Source organism: Centrocercus urophasianus, unplaced genomic scaffold (assembly GCF_019232065.1).
Source record: "Centrocercus urophasianus isolate 14NV4802_14NV808 unplaced genomic scaffold, USGS_Curo_1.0 seq_74, whole genome shotgun sequence".
In the NCBI taxonomy this organism is placed as follows: domain Eukaryota; kingdom Metazoa; phylum Chordata; class Aves; order Galliformes; family Phasianidae; genus Centrocercus; species Centrocercus urophasianus.
Window position 1 is genome coordinate 1,930,559 of NW_024885355.1, and position 23,292 is coordinate 1,953,850.

Here is a 23,292-nt window from a genome sequence, read left to right on the forward strand (position 1 = left end):
TCCTCTCCTCTCCTCTCCTCTCCTCTCCTCTCCTCTCCTCTCCTCTCTTTTCTAAGAGCTTTTGGGTTTTGTCACTGCATATATGCTCTTTGTTTTCACCCTGGTTGGCCAGTGCAACAGGGAGGAAAAGGGACAATGTCCTCTTCAAGAGCCAACTGGAGCAAAGAAGGTTCTACAGACACTTCAAATACACAGCAAATACAAACAGGGAAAACAACCCTGCTTGCACACTTGTCTCTCGAAACATTTTCAGATTTTGTGAACTGCTGTTAGAGGGGTAAGTGAGCTGTCAGACTGCCAAGCAATTGGTTAAAGGAGCGGTTCAAACAAGGTGGAACAATGTGGAAATTATTCAACTGCATTTAGCCACAAAAATATGCAATTTCTTCTGTGCCCTCCCATCATTTAATACCTAGAGGTTACTAGGGAGGAGGGATGAGCAAATCCCTGCCTCCCAGAACAAAGATGAAACCTGCAGGGAGACAGGTGTGATGGAAAGGATCAAAATTAATGTCAAGACAGAGATGAGATTTCAGTTGAGATTTTCATGAGATTTATTGCTGCAAATGTTTTCCCTGGCAAATGTCAGGCCATTAAAATGAAAAAAAAAAGCAAAGCAAAAATACCCCACAAACAAAACAAAGAAACAAAAAGAAAAACCCACAAATCTAAAACGGGATAAAGAAAATAAAGTGACACTGTGAAGCATGCTAAATCACAAGCTGAAACTCAGCCCTCAGACTCTTTGGAACATGGACAGCCTAGGAAGTGTGCAGTCTTTTCATCTTACCAAAGCCACAGCAATGGCTGTAAATCATACACTGTATGGACAACAAGGATGTTTTGCCAGCGTCCTTTGCAGCATGATTGGGAATGCCACTTGGAGCAAATCGTCAGCTGAAGACTGCCCAATACAGCTGCAGAGTTCTTGTACATGGTCCGATAGGGGCAAATTTTTGGTACTGGGAAGTGTAGATGGACTAGATGGTCCTTCTAGTTCCCTTCCAACTGAACTATTCCCTTCCCTTCCCTTCCCTTCCCTTCCCTTCCCTTCCCTTCCCTTCCCTTCCCTTCCCTTCCCTTCCCTTCCCTTCCCTTCCCTTCCCTTCCCTTCCCTTCCCTTCTCTCCTTACAAAGATCTCATAAAAAAAAATAAGCAGAATATTCCACATTCCCATTTTGAAGAAGCTTGTTCTGTCCTTGAAGGGACTGACATAAGGACTCCTTATTGCCTGGTAATTACACTTAAAAGTGACAATTTCCCAGCACTGAGAGTGAAAATTGAGGGTAGCAGGTGAATTGTGTGTTTGCCTTGATCAGGGCAGAAACTCTGCATGAGGCTGGCCAAGGTAATTTTTTTTTTCCAAAGGGACTGAACGCTCTGCAGATCTGAGCACATGCCTTAGGCACGTCCCCACCTCTCACTCCCCACAAACACTGTATTGTGAGAAATCCTTGGAGGAAACAAATTGTTTCCATTATGCAGAGATGAACAAACTCACTTGACCCAGATGTCCAGCTCAGGATAAAAAAAAAAAACAACAACATTTGTGCATCCTCTAGCTTCTCTATACGTAGGCTGATGTTGTCATAGGTATGTGTATTTCTTGCTTCGCTTAGATATGTAATATCTTTGCAAAAGCAATGACAAACTGCTGCTTGTATTTTCAGGGCTGAGCTGTATTTTCAAGTTGCCAATCTCCATATTTAAAGCTAATCTACTTATCTTTTCCAGGAAGGACACATTAGGTTAATACAATGCTAATATCAAGTGTTCGGGATAATGCTTTTAGTGCAGTCAGACTGCCTACTAACAGGTTAAATGCATTGACATGAAGAACTTGCTTCTTCATTTATGATGACAGTTTGAGCATCTACTCCAGGAAAATAAACTACCCTTAATGAGCAAGATTGTGAAAAAGATGACTCCTCTACCTCAAAGGCACGTGCACCTTCCTAGATTCATGATAATTTTTTTCAACTAGAAATACTACGCTGTTATTACAAAACATAGAGAGGAAGAATTCTACCTGTTGAAGTACATTTAAAACTGCTCTCCTTATTTCAGCCTGCCCTTCATGTTAGGACTTAACATGACTCTTCAGAGGAGCTGAACAAAGCTTTGTAGCAGCAGTTCTCAGGGGTGCTTTCCTATACCAGGTGCAAACAGGTCCTTTAACTCACTTTCATTTATTTCACCACACTACTGTTTTCTGGGTTATCCTGTTGCATGAGAGATGGATGCCTCTACTCACCTATCTGTTTGTTTTACCTTATGCTATGCAATGGCTTTTTAATCCCAATGAGAAAGCACATAAAAACCAAATCTACCCAGCGATGGAATTATGGATATTGTCCTACACAGTTGAAAAAAATAGCACTATAATAAAATGAAAAAGCTCTATATGAAAAAGCTCTGTTTTTTTTTTTTTTCTATGGAAAAAATTCTAACGCAGAATGGTAACCACTTTGCACATCCCATAGCAGATTTCACACCATCCCCACTCCATTGGTCGACATCTAATTAGATTCTGTACATTAAAGCAGATATCATGGAGAACTGCTAGAGCATTTGAAAGCTTTACCAAAAACTCTATGCGTTGATGTCAGCTAAAGCAAACAAGTGAAAATACACTGGGTTTGTCTCTGCATGTGTAGTTGAGAGCGAGATTTTGATTAGATGCCAGGGGAAAGTTTTTCACAGAGAGGACACTGAGGCCCTGGCACTGCTGCCCAGAGAGCTGTGGGTGCCCCATCCCTGGAGGTGCCCAAGGCCAGGCTGGATGGAGCCCTCGGAAGCCCGAGCTGGTGGGGAGCAACCAATCCATGGCAGGGGCTGGAACTGGGTGGGCTCTAAGGTTCCTCCCAGTCCAAACCATTCTGCGATTCTATGATGGTTCCCTTAGGGACCCATAGCAAAATTGTTTGCATGCATGGCACTGTTAGATGTCTGTAATGCACGCTGCAGAATCATGGAGAGATATGCATAAGGAAAACCTGAAGGCGGCTTGAAAAAATCCTGAAAGCAGCAAAACCATCCTTAAAGTGTCTGGAGGAATCTGCCTGTTGGTGGAGGTGGGTGGTATGTGTAAATAGTGCAGTGTTGTGCAGGCTGTGGGTTAAGTGTAATGTCATTACTGCTTTCCAAATGGCACGCGGTTTTCAGAAGGAAGATGCTATGATATTATGGTATGTAATTAAACCTACAGGGAGATGAGCAATAAGTATCCTCAGGGGAAGATTTCTCTGCGATACTCCATATTGGCTGTTTCACTGCCATGAAGTTATCTCTTTCTCCAAACAGAGTAACGATGGGATCTTTGTTATGGCATCACTGTTGTGCATCAGTTCTGTGGAGAGTGTGAGATCACATCTCTTGCATGTCACAACAGGCGGAGTGAAATCTGGGCTGAAAATAGCTTTCTGCAGCACAGCAAAAGGCAAACAAAATCTGATATGTCCAATACAGCTGCAATTCACTTGCAAATCAAAACAGGGAGAAAATGGTTGGCTGACAACATACAAACAGATCTCAGTTTAAACTTCTGATTTCGTACTGGTTTCTATACCCACCCATCCATGTACCCCACAGCCAAGTTACTAATTACATCCTTTCTATTGTTTTGCCAGTTCCTCCTTTGGCAAATAATGGGAGGGGAGGGGATTATGGAGACTGATGCACTTGAGATCAAAAACGAGTAAGTGAGTGAATGCACAAATAAATAAATGATGCCTCTAGTATTCATGAAGACAAGTCTATTCCATCCCTCCCCTGGTATTGTGAGCCAAACTTCAGAGGTTACTCAAGAAAAATGATGGTCTGGTGCCTGAGAGAAATAAGTATCAATTAATGCTTAATTAACATTGCATGACAGATTGATTTAAATAAATGGAACCTTTTAATGAATGTCTTTCTGTATTGTGGGTTGAAACAAGATGCTTTGCAGGAGAATGAGCTGCTCCCTGTTATTATATAACATCTTTATGTTTCTTATACCTGGAGGCTTGAAATGCATTACTAGCCCAAAATATTAGCTGCTGCATAAACATAGATTTGGTAAGGATATATATCTATATATCCTTATCACTATGTATCTTGGATTTATAATGTAAATGAGAAGATACACCATGTGAATCCTATGACAGGTAGATCGAGGCTAAGAAACTAGGAGACTTAAGGAAATTAGAAGAGATGTACACATCCAACAGTTCTTGGTAAGCTAGGAAAAAGGGATTTTTTAATGAATCTTTATTCCCACAAAGTGATTCATAAAATAGTTTGCAAACATGCTGAAATGCATATGAGTTGTCTTGTAGGATGACAGGAAAACAGATGGGCACAGGCTGCCATACAATGGTGTGAAAGCCAACAACCAACAGCCAGTGATTTCAAGGTGAGAAACCTAAAGCCAGCCATCTAATTCCACCTTTCCTCCCCTAAAAGTAGTCTGATGTCCAGCAATGAAACCCAGTTGCCATTGAGAGCTGCACTTGAACAGCAATTGGGAATCATCTAGTTTCCAGATCAACGTTGACTGCTCCAACACAAAGATGTTGGCTGAAAAGCATCCTGAGAAGTGTTCTGCCTACCCTGAGGCATTTTATTTTTTTTACCAGACAGTGAAATAATAGTGCCTATTGTTTGTACTGCTTGTACTTATTGCCTGTGTGCATCTCTTCTTGCCAAGTCAGTTCAGCTAGAAGCTGGGAAACCCAGCACAGTGTACCCAGCAAGGAGGGTTGTAGATCAGCTCCTTGGTGTGCAGATGTAATTGCCACAGTGATGGCATGGGTGATTCAGTTGTACATAACTGGGGAAAAATATTGTGATTCCATAGAAAATAATTGATTTGAGGTCTACTAGAGGCCCTCTGACTTTTTGTCACCAATCAGATCAACTGGCAGAAACGAGGATATTAAGTACCTCAAAGCTGTTGAAAGGATTAGCAAACGTCTTTTTTCTTTTAATATTCTTCTGATTGTGTTGACAATGGTCAGTAGCAATTCGCCTTCAGTAAAAACCCATCTAGATATGCCCTGTGAGTTTGTGAGTTGACCCATCTCTTAGTAAACTGAGCTTGTAATTTTCAGTGACTCCCAGCATTTTGGGGAGTTCTATTTTAGAGATCTCCTCTCCATTTCCTCACCAAAATCAGTTAGCTGTAGTCAGTCACCTCGTTATCCTGTTGCTATTTAACATGAAACTGACTTTGAAAACACCGTTGTTTTATTTCTGAAAAAAAAAAAAAAAAAATCACCTTGTGAAAAAAGACCCACACTCTTTTATCTTGGAGTGAGATCAGGACTGTAGACTGAATCCAATCTACAGCCACATTTTAATTCACACCAGCCCTAATAATTCCAATCAATCTAAATCCCGATAAACTATACATTTCATTTGAGTAGGCTTGGCACGGACAAATATAGGTTGCAGGCTCTGAATTCTCAGTTAATTCATAGTAATTTTTATTATGAGAGACACAACCTAATTTCTTATAGAAGAAAGTGGCTCTCCCCAAAGAGCAAATAAAGAATGAACTACCAGACATAACCCACAGGTAGAGTTACGTTTTGGGAAGAGTGTCCTATTATTTGGTGATTAAATCACTGGTGTGCACTAACCGCTCCCTTTTTATTTTGCAGATGAACATAATTCTGCATCAATTTCCTTGAAATATCTTTCTACATTGAAGATTATAAGTTTTAGAACTTCCTTTTCCATACTTTTCATAGCTTTTCCTTAACAAGATTTTCATTCTCCCCATTCATCACTCATGTAAAGACTTCCCAGGTTGAGGTGAACATCTTTTTTCTTCTGTGTAAGGCAGAAGCCCTGTAGATAGCCCAGACCTTATTGGCAGCGCTAAGTGCTGTTTGTACACCTTCTGCATGAAAAGCTTTTAAAATCTGCATAAAGAAGAGAATATCAAAGGGAAACTTTAAATCCATGTGAAAAATTAGGGCTTCAGGACCTTAATTCCTGTAATTTTCCATCTAGATTTGGATGCCTAGGGATCTGCTTTTCATACTTTTCTTCCTTATTTTATCAGCTGCCCAGAACAGAAAACCATTCAGTCTCTTATTTTTGACATTTTGCCCTCGGTTTGTTACCTCAGATTCTTTCCATGTTATCTTTTCTGTCTTTTTTTTTTTTTTCTTTTTCTCTGTAATAAATCTACATTATTCCTCCTTCCAACTCTTAATGTTTTGGTTCCTTTCTCTTCTTTTACTACTCTTATCTTTTTGTAACCTTACCCAGAGACATCAAGTCTGTATTAGCACTAGGCAGATGATGATAATAGGGGAAATTTGGGTCCTATGTTGAATGGGGCAGAAGATCTGCTGACAAAGGACATGGGGAAGACTGATGTGTTCAATCTGTTGTTCACCTTGCTCCATACTGGTAGGACTTGCCCTCAGCAATCCCAGGTGCCTGCAAATGGTGGGAAAGCTTGGAGACAGGAAGACATACATATCAGTGGTGAAGGATGATGAGGTTAGGAAATAAAGAAGCTGTGCACAAGTCCATGGAACTCACTAGGACACTCGTGAGTGCTGAGAAATCTGGCTGATGTTCTGAGGCCCCACTCATGAGTTTTTGAATAGCTTGAGGCAATTGAGGCAGATTTCTGAAAAATGGAGCTCTCATCTTCAGACAGTGAAAAATGGAAAATTTGGGAAAACAAGACTGGTCAGCATCATCTTGGTCCTTGGGAAAATGTGGGAGCAAATATTCATGGAAATAATATTTAAGCACTGACATCCTCATCGGAACAAACAAGCTGTCTGCATCCAATCAACCCACACAATGATCTTCCATGAAACGTGTTGAATGTTCAAATGGATGCTTCTGTATTTTCTTTCCTGCTCCTCCCCATAAACATCTATAAAATAACCTTGTTATTCCCTTCCCTTCTCTGCAATGATGCCTAGAAAGCACTGACAAAGGCTAGGCTAATGACACTGTTATCATTGCCTGTCATAGTTACTGGCACTCTTATTGCATCCTTGATTCTCCATCAATCTGTCACTATCTATGTCTTTTTGATTTGTACTTTGATGTAAGCCGTTTCATGCAGAGAATATCTATATTCTACAGTGTCCAGCACTGATTTTTACTGCAAATAACTCCTTGAAAGAGACACACAAGTTTGACAGTAATAAAAATTATCAGTATCAAATAACAGTAGTTCTGCAGAAATTAGTTAAATACTTCATGACTCCAATCATGCTTATGAAACAGTACAATGATCATAATTTGATTTTAAACAGCAAAGCATAATGAAAACATCCTAGACATAGGGATTAGTACTCACTTTTTGTGTTTAACTTCTTAGAAATGTCTAGGAATAATCCATCAAATACTTCTTGTAGGATGCAGTTTTAACCTGGACATGTGTTATTCTCAGTCTACCTGTCAAAAGACACAGACAAAAATAAAAACAAAACCATCAGTGCTTTGTTTTGTGATTTTACCTTATTTTCTATGCTGAACGGATTTAAATCAGCTGCTAGGGCACAAAAAAAGAGTCACCTATACATTCATGATTCCTAGTGTAATGACATGTCATCACTGTAATAGAATATAATTATTCATTCCATGGAAATACTGTGTGTGTTAAATACAAACTAAAGCTTTCTATATAGTATTTAGAATTAAATGCTTGTCCTTAGCTAACTGTGTAAACATCCATCTCTTTGCCAAGAGAGTAATTTACCAGTTCCTCTATTGTAGTTTAAAGGGTTTCTGAGTAGTATGGTGGTTATTCCTTTCCTGTTGTGTGATTTTACAGTCCTCAAAAGGTGGGATATTTATTTATTTATTTACCCAATCACCCCAAATGTTTCCTTCTTTAAATGTTTTGTCTCTGTTGAGGTGAAATGACTTAGATCTTAGACAAATGCTCATTGCTGCTTCCACTCATATCAGTAAATTCTGTCTTAGCTGAGCTTCTTGTGGTATAGGAGAGCCCCAGTTTAAATGTAATGAGCCCTGTGTGACAAACATGTTTTGCCTCAAGACGGATGTTCACAGAAATCGGCTCCTCTGGAAGCTGGCCCACATTTACAACACAGCACCAGGGCTCTGCTCTTCTCTTATATCTGTCGTTATTATGATGAATGAGCTGATTAGCTCATTTCCTCTCTCTTAGCTCTTCTCCTTGTGCTGGGTGACACAGTCCCATGGGGACTGAGGTAGTGAGAAAGACTACAGTAGATGGATAGGAGTGGTCTCATTAAGAGCCACATTTGCCAGGGCCGGCATCTTTCCCAGGCTACCCATTTTGATTGATGTGCAACAATTTTACATGCACTCTGCTGCACAGGGTCTTTTAAAAGTGGCAAAAAAATAAAAATCAAAATCAAAAAATCTGAGTAATGTGGAAGCAGGCTGTTACGGAAGTGGGCTTCCACGTCTTTCTCAGAGAAACCTGATTCTGTATACACAGCACAGTCCAAAACTGCACTGACCTTTTAATCTTGCCAACTGGAGATGAATTTTGAATCCAAGCTTTCCACTGAAAAGGTGCAAAGGTTGCCTTAAGTACCTGCTCAGTACACTGTCCTTTACTTCATGAACCACATTCTTTGGTTTCCTCCCACTAATTTCTCTTCTTGAACAATCCTCTCTAATGCTGATTGTGTCCTGGTACAGATTGTTCCTCCCAATATGCATTTTTCAATGCTGCATCTCATTTGGTGATTTCCTGCTTAAGGTTTCCAATCTTCCAATCTTCACTGATTTATGCAATACCTCCCAATTTGGATCACCTGTGATTCTAATTAACACAAACTCTTTTTTTCTTTTTTTCTTTTTTTTTTTGGCTAATGAATGAAGACATTTGAAGGCTACTGGACTCAAAACTGCTTGCTGGTATTCCCCCACTAGAAAACTCACTCAATGTAACACACTTTCATTTAGTATCTCACTCTGCTAATAGCCCTGCGGATGGTTTTTAATCAACATCACAGGGTCCTGATCTAGGCCAATCTGAATTAATTTTGTGAATATCCTCTCTCACAGACGTTCATTTCGGTGGGCGAGAAAACAAAAGCAAAAGAGGTCACTGCTACCAAAATGCTTTTCTAAAAGATCTGAAAAAGACGAGGAGGTAAGAATAATTTTTTTCTTCTCCTCTTTCAAGCCTCTGGTACACATGTATTTCCCCCACCAGAATATTGATGCTTCTCACAATTTTAATGTATTGCTCGTCAAGGCAGAGACTACTTTTGCCAGTGAGCCCCAGTACAGGGAGAATAATGAGGATATGGATCCCTTCCAACTTAAGGTATTCTACTATTCTATATCTACAGGATAACACATCAAATGCAACCTGAGCGTGAATTAATCTCTTAAAAAAAAAAGCTGAGATGAAAACCTGGACCTAAGCACTTTTCTGGATGTTAACCAGAAATGCCTACTGGATTTGAATCCGGATCTGCAAAGTTTAAAACTTTTTCCTACCAGAGGATTGCTCTCCTTTCTCAATAAAAGGGATTCATGCAATGTCTTTGGCATATATGCTACGGACACTGCTACTTGACTGTTCTTCTCTGTTTCCTAAAAAGTAGAGCCTCACCCTATCCACATGCACAACTTTGCTGTCAATTCTTAATATGACAGTCTTAATAGGGTAATTACATTCCTCCTGGAATTCTGGAATTAAAAAAACACTTTTATGTTACAGACAAAAACGCTGAGAAAGACATCTGTGGCATGATCATACTTCACTTGGGTTGCTTACTTTCTAAAACGTTAGCTAATGATTCTGAATTAGCTCTAAAATATTCCTTTCATTCAAATTCCCATGTTCTAAAAAAACCCACAACACAGTAGTAAAAATTGATGATCCCCCTCTTGTTTCCCACCCTATCAACAACCAACATTATTAAATAAATTTTTAGAAAAAGAAAAAGAGGAAAAGGTCCGTATGTTTCCAAGAGCATCAGAAATTATACAGAAACTGATCTAAGCCAAGAAATAATCTGAAGGAGTGCAGAGGAATGTAGAAAATATTAAGAAGAAAATTTGGAAAGCATTTTTAGTAGCAAAATGGATAAATATTCATCATATTTCTTAAAAATTAAGATGCGCTGCTGATTCTATTCTTATGAATATTTTTAGTGCTGAAAGACATATAGTACCAAAAGTTTGTCACAGAGGTTCTCCTCATATTAGGAAGAAATCACACTTTTTTTTCCAGTCTAAATTTGTAAATGTGCCCCATTGGAAATAAATTGCTTCTGACCTGTTAAAAATAAGCATACGAACCTAAATCCAACTCCATTGCCAGCGCAGTTTATGTTACACACAACTTCATGGAGGTGTAATTAGCAGCACATGGCAATAATTTATTATTGGTTTAAATAGCCTGAAAAACTGGGGAAATGGGAAGCTCTGTGCCAGACATACTATTCTGGTTTACATTAATTTAGTTATTTTACCTTTGGTGCACATTCATCTATCCATACAATGTGAATGCACCATTGAGAAGGATGCTGAATATTGAACATTTGGCTGAATATGAAATATGAACTCTGAGGCAGAGTTGCAATAATACTTCCATTTGCATTATTATGATTAACATTCTTCTGAATAGGAAGCATCCAGCAATATTAATTACAGAAAAAGTGAGATTCCAATTGTCATAAATCACTATGCAGGGTACAGCAAGCTCTCCAAAAACCTTATAGAATAACTCTTTTTCTGTGTTTTTTGGAGTTAATTTCAACCTCTTTTTCACCAGGCTTTCCCACTTGTGTCTGCTGACAAGATAGTAATTATGCTTTTCTCTTGATTAACACATTCTTTTCAATAAGGTCCCAAACAGCTTTCACATGAAAGGCTGAATCCAACTGAGCATAGTTTTTCTCATTAAAGACTCAGCGTTCACCCGCAGTTAATTTATCACACAGATACATCCTGTCTCATAGGAGAAAGGGTGGCCTTGAAGCTAATGCTCTCGATTTGATCAGAAGTTTATTTCCACAACAGCTGAAATGAATGCCTTTTCAGATATGATGGTTATTGAGTTCATTCAATACATTAACATTGCTGAAAAAATTGTTATATTGTTTCTCTACTAAAGCACAGATCCAACTGATTGATTTAGTACTGAAAGGTTTATTTTGCCTTAAGTACATAAGAATATACATCACTACAGACAAACCCAGGAAAGTTATTCTTTCTTGAAAAAAATATTAGCCATAAACCTCTACAAACATATCAAACTTTTATTTCTATCTTTGTATCCAGTCAGCATTTCGTTCTTTATTACCATTTCTTCCCTTAATATTCTTAGCAAAATTGGCAAAATTCATTAATTCATCAAAGTGAACAGCCCTGTCGTTTGGTGCATCAGGTTTCATTTGTAACAGGCATACAAAGCAATGATTTCTTTTGATGTATTACATTGCATTCTACAGACCATCCAAAAATAAAAATTCCTTCATAATCAGTATTATGAAAACAAAGCATCCACATCACTGACCACACACAAGGAGAGAACAATTTCTTGCCACCTGGGCCCTGGTTGTATTGTTTTGAGATTTGTTTGCTTGGTTGTTTTTTTTTTTTTTTTCAGATATGTTATTTCAAAATGTATCATTTATTCAGACAACAGCTAAGAGGTCTATCTGCTGTTCAGCTCTGGAAGCAGCAGTATTCCTCCCAGCTAGCCTGCTGCTTTTGTCCATTACATGTTAACTCACAGCAGGTGAGATGCCCCTGAATTACTCTGGTCCCAATTGAATTCCTACAGAAACTGCATCTGCTTTGCAAGAAAGCAATCCCTGGGGGATGGCAGTAATTAGTGCTGTCCTCAACAGCACAATAAATGTCATAGGTAGCCATGCTGCTGCCATGGTGCTGATAGAAGGAGATCATGAATATCCTTGCTCAGAGAAGCTGTAAGTGTCCCATCCCTGGAGGTGCCCAAGGCCAGGTTGGATGGGGCCCTGGGCAGCCTCAGCTGGTGGGTGGCAGCCAGCCCACAGCAGGGGTCGGAACAAGATGGGCATTCATGTTTTTTTCCTAAGCCATTCTATTGTTCTATTATTTTATGATCAGTCCCATCTCTGATGCTCTTGAGTTGGTCCTAGAGAATTCCAAAAAACACTCAGAGTTATACTTCAGATTATCTCAACTCTGAATGCTTTTAGGAGACATTTACTATCACGCACATGTTTAATTTTCCCTGAAGTCAGCAGAGCTTCAATATTCTCCTACAGTCAAGTGTTCCCTCCTTGACTGAATGTGGACAAACTGATGAATTGGAGGCACTCATGACCAGGATTAAATAAATATATACATATATAAACTGGTCACTGCTGTCTCTGTGCTGCGTTTTTCTCCATCTCTATTTCCACTATCATGCTGAACTCTAAATGATTACTGTCTAACATGGCAACTAAGTGGAGTGAGGCAGGAAGCAGAGACAACGTGCATAGAAATGAGCTGAAAATCATCCTCCCAAAGGAAGCCCAGTGCACAGGACAACCTCTCATTATTTTGAGCCCCTACAGAGAATGGAAAGACATATCTGATGTATTTGGAGATCATAGACACGTTCCAAAAGGCATCAAATAAAAGCAGAAGGGAGTTTCATTGGGTTCAGCAAAGTCAGAGGATGTCTTTAAGTCAGCATATCCCTTCATGATGATTGAAGCCCAACCACCACTTCAAACATACCCCAGACCTGCACATCATCTCTTTTCACACCAGACCAACATCCTGTGTAGACATATTTCTGACTTTGGCCTAATGTTTCATTTCCACTGACATTACACTGACAGCTCATCACTGGCAAAACATATTATTATTATGAATTTCATCCACACAGTAAGTCCTTGCCTAAAAATACATGGAGAAGGCAGTGCTCAGAAATTTAACAAGAGATCTTTTTTTCTCATCACCAGACCATACTAGGTGATGAGATTTGCCTGGAGAGGTGACCATTCCCATACACAGACTTATCTGGCAATGAATTAAGAGTTGTGATCCATCCCTCTTCTAGATGAAAGGAAACAAGAGACAGGATGGAGAGTGCAGGCTGAGCCATCCTGGAGGAGAAACTGCAGACGCAGTTAAGCCTAGAGAACTGTTCTTTAGCAATGCATCTCTTCTTTTTAGCCCACACATCAAGCCAATTTTGAACCCCTTCGTCCAGGACAGCTCTCAGTGAGTGTTTTGCACATCCCATTCTGTTTCAATCATGTTGTAGAGGCCATTTCACAGCATTTTATCTCTGCTGTTATTATTATTATTATTTTAAGAAGACTGAATTTTTTTTTAAGCAGTTGGAGGACTGCATTTATAGAGCAGGTTGGAAAAGGCTACACAGTGAAGGCTTCTCAGAATTAAGATAATTTTCTCAGTGTGTAATAATTTAAAATGAAAAATTGGATTTCTGCAAAATGGTAGCAGAAGCAAAGGATGTGGAACGTGTCCTGTTGAGTTTCTTCGGAATTACTTTTTAATATTCATCAAAGAATTGCTGTCTTGTGCCCTTTGTGTACCAACCTCTTCTTCCTTATTTGTTACAGGACGATAAGATATGCTCTGTGCACAATGTTGGCTTTCATATTCCACTTTAATCATACTGTTTTTTAATCCTTGTTTGTTTTTACTTGCTTTAGTAGTCACAGATTTATCTTTAGCCATCTATACATACATGTATTTGAAGGAACTATGAATCTTGACTCATTCAGATGTCTATTTTTTAGCTGCATAAGTTAGTGGCCAATGAGTTGCACCCCAAGCTGCACTTTCAAAGTGCAGATGAATACTTACTTCATTACTTGTAATGTTCCCTTGATAAGGTCTAAGCAGTAATGTTGGTAATGACACTATTCTAAACATTGCAGTTGACCACAATAGTAAGCCAGTTAAATAACTTATTTTATGAAGCAAGTAGAACTCAATGTAATTCCTGGTTTTGGCCAACTGGAACAAGCAAACAGGTCATTTTCACCAGTCTAAGTGGGCTGATTTTACTTTTGAATTGCTTCTGCTGTGGCAATTTTATCCTTTGAACTCAGATTTCAGGTTGGCTGAGCAGTTGTTCCAAAATGTAACAGCTTCTCTTTTGCACTGAAGTTGGTCAGATACTTGCTGAGTTTAAAGGTAACATAGCTATCTGATGGAAGCTTGCTAAGCAGTACAGAAAGCCAGCTTTTCTGCACATACAGAACCTTTCTTTAAAGCTTACCGCAACATTTGTTTTGAAATGTTCCTAGTTTGTATTGCAAAATTCAAAGCATTAGAATATGTTTTTTGTGCAATGGAATCTCCAAGCTAAATATTTCTCTTGTCTACTGTGAAAAAAAAAAAAAAAGAAGAAAAAAAAAGTCTTTGGCTTCTGGGTCATTTTCTCCGCTACTGCTTTTTGTAGAAGAAAAATATTTTTATTCTTGGGTTCATTTCATAACTAACAATCTTTTCTCCTGTCCCATTTGAACTGTACATTAAAAATGTCCTTGTAGAAGAAAGAATTTCTGCATTTGCTAGAAAAGCATCAGACTACGTTCCCCAGGTCAAAGCAGATGTTTCTATAATTGTTGCTCAGTTGTTGCCTGTAAATGTTTTAAATCTTTCAGCAAAGCCTCGACCAACAATAAAACATAATCTTAGCATCAATACACTTTTCTTTAAAGCTGTTAAATGGAAGCAGTAATCTTTATCCAGTGCTGATCTGTAATCCAAAGGCCTTCAGTGCTTTGCAGTGAAGGATAATTGCCATCCCTATGTCCTGCTTGTGGGTTGGTGAGCTGACACTGAGAAGCTTACAGGAGCACAGCTATTGAACTGAAGGGTGCAAAACTTGACCTATCTCTGAAGGTTCCAGAGAAAAGTCTGGCAGCTGTGGACTCCACATTTCCCATGGACGTTAAGCATTCTTCTGCATCACCTTGAGTATGATATCTGGTCACTGTGAAGGCTATTTGCACATCTGAACTTGGATGTATTCTGGCTTCTTTTGATAAAGATAGCAACTTGCTTGCAATGTTTTTATTCCACTTGCCACAAACCACCCATTCTCTACAAAACCTCAATTTTTTGCAAACTTCTTAAGACTATAATAATCATAGAATACATCAGACACAATGAATAAGAATGTATAGAAAGCAAAAGATCTCAATATAACTGAAAGCATGTTGATGATACACAAAATGGATAAAGTATTTTTAACATATTCTTGAAAGCTGCTTTCTCAGCAATTAAAATATCACAAAGCTGCTGGAATGGACCAGGTAGATCAGCTTAGACAGTTCTGCACTGCTGGGGAACACGTTATGCCTGTAAGGTGTTGCTGAGCCTATTCTTTATTGTGCAGCTGCTTTACTGGTCTAGGTGGTATCATTAGTGAGAGCAATACATATGAACAGAGGGCAATAAGACTTTCTTCTGAAGCTCAGTGCTTCTGGGCAGTAAAATCTGTTGTTTTCCTGCTTCGTGGGAATGTAACACTCCTGGAGAGGGCATATTCAAGGAGGATGGTAAGGACCTCTTCACTTTAGCACTTCAACTCTGCCACTACCACAGCTGTTCTCTTCCAGGGCAATGTGGTCATACCCTGACACGCAACAGATCCAAGTACAAATGGATAGAGATTGTCCTGGGGCTAACTACTAAGGGCACTTCTGATCTTGAGAGATGCTACCACCTATCCCAGATACCTGCTAGACTGGTAAGTATGATCCAACTCTTGAAGAAGACCTACACATTACTAAAACAGCATAAAGAGACCAGGTTCACCATCCCAGGGCATCCCAAATGGCACAAGATGCCATGAAAAGGTTTTCTTTTGTGCTTCTCAATGCTCATCTCTCCCTCCTTTGTGTAAAATGGGAGCCTATGGCAAATAATTCAGTCAGTTCTAGAAAGTCTCAAGAACTAAATGTTTTAAATGAGTTCAGAGGACACACTCTACTTATATGACTGGGCATACACACACAAATATCTACATATATATATATATATAAATAGATATACACTATATATACACACAATGAAATATGCTGTTATCAAAAGAACTGCGTGTCCCAAGAAAGGGCTGAGCAGCTGAAGTTAGATTGGCGTGTTGGTCTGTACCCTAGTGACTTCTTACAGGAGTATTTAACTTTGTCCTAGAGCCAAATTGTTTTTCTTCAATTGGAAAGACTGCAGAGGCTGACCTGCCTTCCATTTTCGCTAAATATATACGATGATATTAGGGGTTATACTTTTACAAGGGAGATAATATGTATCAGAAAGACAGAATCTTTATTTCTGATAGAATAAGAAAAATATATTCCAGTATTAGCTACACAGAAGAACTCAAATCTCTTAATATTCACATCCAAGTGCAAAAGTCACATTCAGATCTTACCTCTGCCAGAAACAACTGTGTAATGGGAGAAGCCCCATCATTTCAGGACTTCCTTCTGCTCTGTTCCCCAATGAAACAGGAACACACCCGAGTGCCAGGACTGCAAGGAGTGTAATGAGTGAGATGCTACAGCAGCCTCTCCACTAGACTTGTCATCAGTATTTTACAGCTGTGATTGTACCAGAAGTAGTCCATCGGATTACTATTACTTTAATTTATAACCAAACTCATTATTCTCCTTTCACTGCCTAATTAATAATTTATATAAAAATACTCAGTTTTTAAAGGAAATTCACTGATGACAGTAGGCCTCCTACTGCACTATCCTCCCTGCACACTGTATTGTATGACTTTGAGCTATTCTTCCTCATTTCATTATTCAGTGTGTTTCAAGAAGGCCTTGAAGTTGATGCTGTAATCTCGAGGAAACTGATAAGATCTTTCTCAGTGCAATAAAAGTTGAGTAAAAGCAGAAGCTCCTCACACACTCTTTGCCCATGCTGCAGCTCTCCTCCAGCAGCTCCATCCCTCCCGACAATGCTGTATGCAGGAGATCTACATTTCACTGCTTATCAATAGATCTCCATTCTTTTGTGAATGGGAATGGCGTTCCTTCAGACCTGTTTTTGTGAAGCAGACCTATATCCATAGGAGCAATTAACTCCCTGCTGTGAGTTTAGACACGCCAGCTATACTGCAGCTGCTCTCTGTTGCTAGCACTAAATTTTCCTCAGTAGTGGATCAACGTGTTTAAACACTTTGATCTTCTTTATCTCAGTGAGGAGATTTGAAAGCCTCCTGGATGAACAAGCTTTCTTTCGGGTGCAGCTCCATCTCATCCACCATTTCAGTGCTGACCCGAAACTTTTATGCTTTATTTACTGGAGAGGCGTCATCTTTTGAAATGGCTTCTCACATCCTCTCAGAAAAGCTTTTTCTGGTTTTTTTTTTTTTTTTTTTTTTTTTTTCTTTCCTCTAACACTGAGCTTAAGTAACGGTACTTCAAACAGCAGATAAGAGGCACAAAGGGGACTGAGACTTATACACAGCGATTCAGAATCATCTTAATCTCTGTCACGCACTTTCTGATTTTCTTTTTAATCTCCCGTGGCACAGTGTGCACCAGACACAACTGAGAACTTGCTATTTAAGCTGCCTTATTACTGTTACGCTATGAAATCTTAACTACTCTTTGGTATATATGAGTATGCATAAATCAAAGTGAGGGAATGCACATTTCAGATGTGGGTATGGTGGGAGATGAGAATTAGTGTCACCATCCTCTTCTTGATGAGTTGAGGCTGACTCTGTTTTCACACCTCCCAAGGAGCCAGGACATGACTATTTGTGATGGGAAACTACTCAGAAGGAAATTCCTCTGTATTCAACTCTGGTGAGGCTGCACCTCGAGTGCTGTGTTCAGTTCTGGGCCCCTCACTACAAGACACTGAGGTCCTGGAGTGTGTCCAGAGAAGGGCAGAGAAGCTGTGAGGGCTCTGGAGCACCCTACGGTTTCTATGGGGAGCAGGTGAAGGAGCTGGGATGGTTCAGTCTGGAGGAGAAGAGGCTCAGGAGAGATCCTACTGCTCTCTCCAATTGCCTGAAAGGAGGTTATGGTAAGGTGGGGGGGGTCAGCCTTTTCTCCCAGGTAGCAGCAATAGGAAAAGAGGTGATGACCTTCAGTTGCACTAGGGGAGGTTCAAGTTGGATGTTAGGAAAAACTTCTTCTCAGAAAGAATGGTAATGCATTGGCACAGGCTGCTTGGGAAGGTGGTGGAGTCACCATTCCTGGAGGTGTTCAAGAACTGTGGAGATATGGCTCTGAGGGATGTGGTCAGTTGGACTTTGTGATCTTAATGGTCTCTTCCAAGCTAACTAACTCTATGATTTTAGGATTCTGTGAATAACATTATCAGACTTATTTCTCCGCCAACACAGAAATCCCATTTTCAGTACCCAGACCAACTCTATGTTTCTTTGCCCATCATGGCACAAGCACAGTCACAGAGAGATGAGAAATTCAACTCGTTAATGAAATTCGCAATCTGAGATTGTCTATACATTAGTTTAACCCCAAACTAACCTAATATACTTGCATGAAAATTTTTACTGCTTGCAATGAGAGCAAGAGCGTTACACTGCTTATAAAGCAGAGGAAGAAGAGGAAGAAGCCCGGAGTTTAACAGATATTAGAGCAGCCTGGATGGTAGGACCAAATTAACAGAGGGCTGCACTCTTATCACAATACTTACACAGAAATGTGGGCAGGGCACTTTCACCCACCCCAGAGTCTTTTAGTGCTGGCAGTGACACTGAGCTCCAAAGAAAACGACATAATTAAAGATGACTTTTTCCACAAATATTTGCTCCCAAGGCATGATTTTAATACTGCAGGGAATGGGAACATGTGGTAGAGAGACAGATAACTCAATCAAGACTTTAGTGAAGATTATTTGTGCTACGGTCGGAGTGCCCCCACCCTGCCCCAGCTGGGTTTATTACACAGGTGGATGGAATGTGCTCTGCTCCATTTCCAAGGGAGCCACACAAGCCCTGCATAAATCAGTCAGCAAGTACCTTGAACCACACATATTAAGAATGCAAGCTAGAGGAATTCCAGCATGAAGCGTGTTTAGACAAAGAGGTGATTATGACATGGAGAGGAGTGCAAAAAAATTCATCTGGAAACAGGGTAAGAGCACAGTAGCTCAAGGAGGAAGAAAGTCTGATACTGTATATTTATAGCCTCATAAATGGGGTGATTTTAATCTCCCAGGTGTGGTACAGCAGTATGTATTGGAAGTGAATTTCTGGCTCACAGAAAAAAAAAATTGTGGAGACTGGATGTATCCATGCAGTTTAGGAGACCCAGATTCTGATCTCATTTACAAAGGGTCTGCCCAGGTGAGCTTTTGTGGGCATCAATGGCATTATGCAGCACAAAGCAGAATGGAGTCAGATGATATCTAAGTGTACTGTTTGCATTGCAAAAAAAAAAAGGAAGGGAGAAAAAAGTGGTTCATATCAGTGTATGCTGCAAGCTTGACCATAAAAATGCATTCCTAGTGGGTCAGCACCTGTTTAGATAAATGGTTTACTTGAAATGCACAATGCAGTACAGCTCACATGTTTATCCATATGACACTAACCCAAACTGCCAGCTGTGGCTAGTCGTCCAGTATGTTCCCTCTTCATCTATGACATATGAAACCGTATGGAATCATCTATCCATTAGGAAGAGAACATTTTCAGACGGGAAGGTTTTCTGGCACAATTATTAGCTGTGGCATTCTTGACCAAAATAGGCAGGAAACAAAAAGGGTCTTATGTTGTCTTAAAGGGTCATGTGAAGAATTTTCTGTTTTTAAATCATCTTTCAAACTTGTCCCTTTTTTAAAAAAAGAGTGCCTTTTATCTCCAACCTTAACATCAGACTGCTGTATGGGCTACTTTTCTCTCCACCGTTTCCGTGATGAGTGATCGTGGTGCATGAGGGCTACTGGTTTCCCCTGGGTTTGATTAGGTCTAGCAGACAGGTACATGACTTGCTAGAAATAATCCTTTTTAGGAGTGACTGATGCAAACCCTTTTTGCAAACAAGTGGTCCCACAACTGGGACTCAACAGCCTTTCCTTCTGAAGCGACCTTCTCTTTGCACACGCAACGGGGTTCATTCCGAACCAAATCTAAACACTGCATATCAGCACAGAATCAAAGGAAAACAGTGACAAAGCAGACTCACTAGCTGAATTCAATAATATCTTTATTCAGACAGAAGATCCTATTAGAGCAGTTCTCCTGCTCTCAATCTGGCATAACTCAATTACTCTTGATTTGTACCAATGCAAATGAGATGAGAATCTGCCTCCAGAACACTTGCTAGCTATGCACATTGACATGATCAGAAGTACAGCGTTCCCTGTAATCAGTCCTGGTTTACCTCTAATGGATATAAGCAGAGACAAGAGCCTCAGGCATTTCAGACTCTGCAGAGAAGAGCTGATCTCTGTCTGCCTGTAGAGTATGCACATGATGTACTGAGACTCTGAGAAGCCTATTTTGGGAGTGATGTGGCCACCACAATGAGCCTGAAATGAGGAACTGTTTCTTAAGAGGAGTGTTCAGAGACGCTGGACCTCGCCTCCAACGTGCCCTGCCCCTCAGTACAGCAGAAACATTTCTCCATTAAATCAGTGTACAAGGAAAATCAGCTCTGACCGGTGATACACTACAGAATATCCAAAGAAGAGGAAGACAACAAAATTACTGCTTACATTCAGAACAAATCGGAAGGAATTAAACTCCTTGACTTAGCATGCCACTACTTCCTTAGCTCTCCTATACACTCTTAGATCCTAGATAAACCCCAGTTGGACAGATATCAGTTCAAAACTCACTTATATAAAGTGCAGACGCAATAGATGACATTAAACACAGGCAAAATTTTATAAACTTATCAGTTACTGCCTCCTACTTATTTAACACAGCGAAACACAGTTGTTGGTGAAGATTGACTGTTTTTAGTCCTGGCATTGCCCAGAATCAGGGCAATAAAACGGGTGGAATGAAAACGGGGACATATTTTTTAAAAATTAATCCTGCAAGCAAGTAGGTGGATGTCTTTGAATATCAGTCTGATTGAGCCTTTGATAACCGAATAAAGGTATTACAGAATCATAGAATCATTTGAATTGGAAGGAACCATTAAGTGTTATCTAGTCCAACTCCCCTGCAACAAACAGTATTCACATAGTATTTTCTTTCTTGCTGTCTGTACCATTTTCTATATAGCTGTAGACAAGAAGACATCAAAGCACTCATGAGAAAACTTCAGCCAAGGACCTCTGTAAGCAGACTTACATCATAACCGGGCAATTTCATGCGTAGTAAGTTGAAGTTGCAGAAAACTTTCTCCTGGCTCAATGGCTATGCACAAAAAGTGACCACAACAGATGGACGATATTATACTTCCAAAAATTTTTGGCATCTAAATACTTGCAACACAAAACATCTGAAAGTGGGCAACCTAAATTCTCTGCCTAGTTAATAGATCTATTTCAGGACTGGACAACTAACATTAAAAACTAACATTTAGCTAACATTTAAAATCAGATGGTATGAAGACACCAGTAATTTTTGTTGACAAAATCTTCAAGGAGGTATTAAGAAGCAGTCTTATCTAGAATCAGATCAATAGAATTGTCTCTACATTGAGTGTCCTCCATATGTTAATCTTCCCAGGAAAGTTAAACAACAGTTTTCCACTTCAACTTTGCTAGGACTCCAGATGAACAAATAAAGCATGCTGTTTTCCATATACTAGTCACAATCAGTTGTTTCAACATCTCTCTCTTTTTCCCATGGCCATAGACACTTCTGTGATTAATCTGATGCTCAGATGTTTCTAAATAAGTTACCTTCCTGAGCCAGAATACTGAGCAGCACTGGATAGCAACAGAATTTGTCACAAGGACAAGTCACTGTGAATATACAAAGCCCTATCAAAACACACATTCTGCACAGATGATACTACCAGTCTTGATTCTAACAAATATCTGCTCTACAGAAATGTTGCTAGCCAAGTTGCTGGAGTTGTAAGCTCCAGAGCTGCTCGTCAGCCACTCCCAAAGCCACTGCATTAAAACCACTGACAGAAAGTGAACTTGAGTTGACTGGTTTATCATTTGTCACACTGAATCTTGAAGGAAATTCTGGAGGGAGATTTATTTTCACAGCTTCTTGTAAGAATTTTAAGCCAACTGGCCTGTTGCCAGAATATAGCAGAAACTACTTTGGTTGCTCCAAAAGTAATGCCTCCATTTATTTCCATGGAAATGACATCAGATACAAAGAGTGCTGTAGCATTGTTTGATAGAGCAAATTCTCAGTTACCAAACGCTAATTTTCAATATAGCAACCACTGTTAGGTATGCATTTTCACCAGCGATGGACAAGAAACTGCATGCTACATTCATAAAAATATACACCAGAGAAGTGACTCACTGTCACTGTCACTACTGCTGAAACACACCACCCGCCACCTCACTATGCTTGCGTGCACAGTTTGGTCTCCATAAATATTCAGCAATCATCAATGAATGTCAATGGCTGCAATGTTTACCGCACGGAGAAATTCAATCCCACGTTTGCTTCACCTGCACTTCCATGTCAGGCACTGTTTTGTCACAGTAACAAAATGCGATGGAATTCTGGTGGGAAGGTTCAACCTCTACTGCCTTCCCTCCAACATCCATCTTTGATGTCACGGGCCAATATAATTAAATAGGAGGCACTACTTTTGGAGCAGCCCTTGTTCATCAAATGCTAATGGGAGCTGAATTCCTTCTTACTTCAGTTTCAGGAATCAGGCAGAAGACAGATCAGGCTGTAAGTGCTACGCGGTGCTGAGGTGCCAGCCAGCTGCTTTCTGAGGGGACCCTTGCATATTGACTTGCCAGTCCTGGAAACAACAAAACAGGCCTTTGGACTGATGGGGTCTAATGAGTTTATCCTGGCTTTTCATTAACTTTAGTGGAGTTACACTGAGACCTGATGTGGCATTAAGATGAAGGCTAGATTGTCTCCTTACATAGCAGACAAATGCCAGCCCTGACCCAAGGATCAGAGAAGTACTTTGTCCACATCCGTGTCACATTTATGCCTCTGATTCTTTTTCCACTTGTTATCTACTGAGATGTGATACTGCGGGTCAGGGTCTGCCTTACACACATATACCTGTGGACTGATGCTGCCTGAAACTACGGCAGCACTAAACTGCTGGAGCTGCATTCAGTTATAAATGCTCAAAATGACAGAAGAATATTTACACCTGCATCACTTCTCTCCTGTGTGGGAAGAGGAATAAGCTACAAAAGCAGAAGGCAACTGTGCTGTAATGCAGTACTATGGCACGTACATTATA

At 39.8% G+C, this 23,292-nt stretch overlaps 1 protein-coding gene across 1 annotated transcript in view; it reads right to left on the reverse strand.

Moving 5' to 3' along the window:
* The window catches only part of TENM4 (teneurin transmembrane protein 4), a 594,301-nt gene that overhangs the window by 388,170 nt on the left and 182,839 nt on the right, over positions 1 to 23,292 (reverse strand). The window contains exon 3 of the mRNA XM_042838225.1: positions 7,317 to 7,414. The gene's annotated coding sequence lies outside the window, so the exon portion shown is untranslated. The remainder of the gene's footprint in view (positions 1 to 7,316; positions 7,415 to 23,292) is intronic.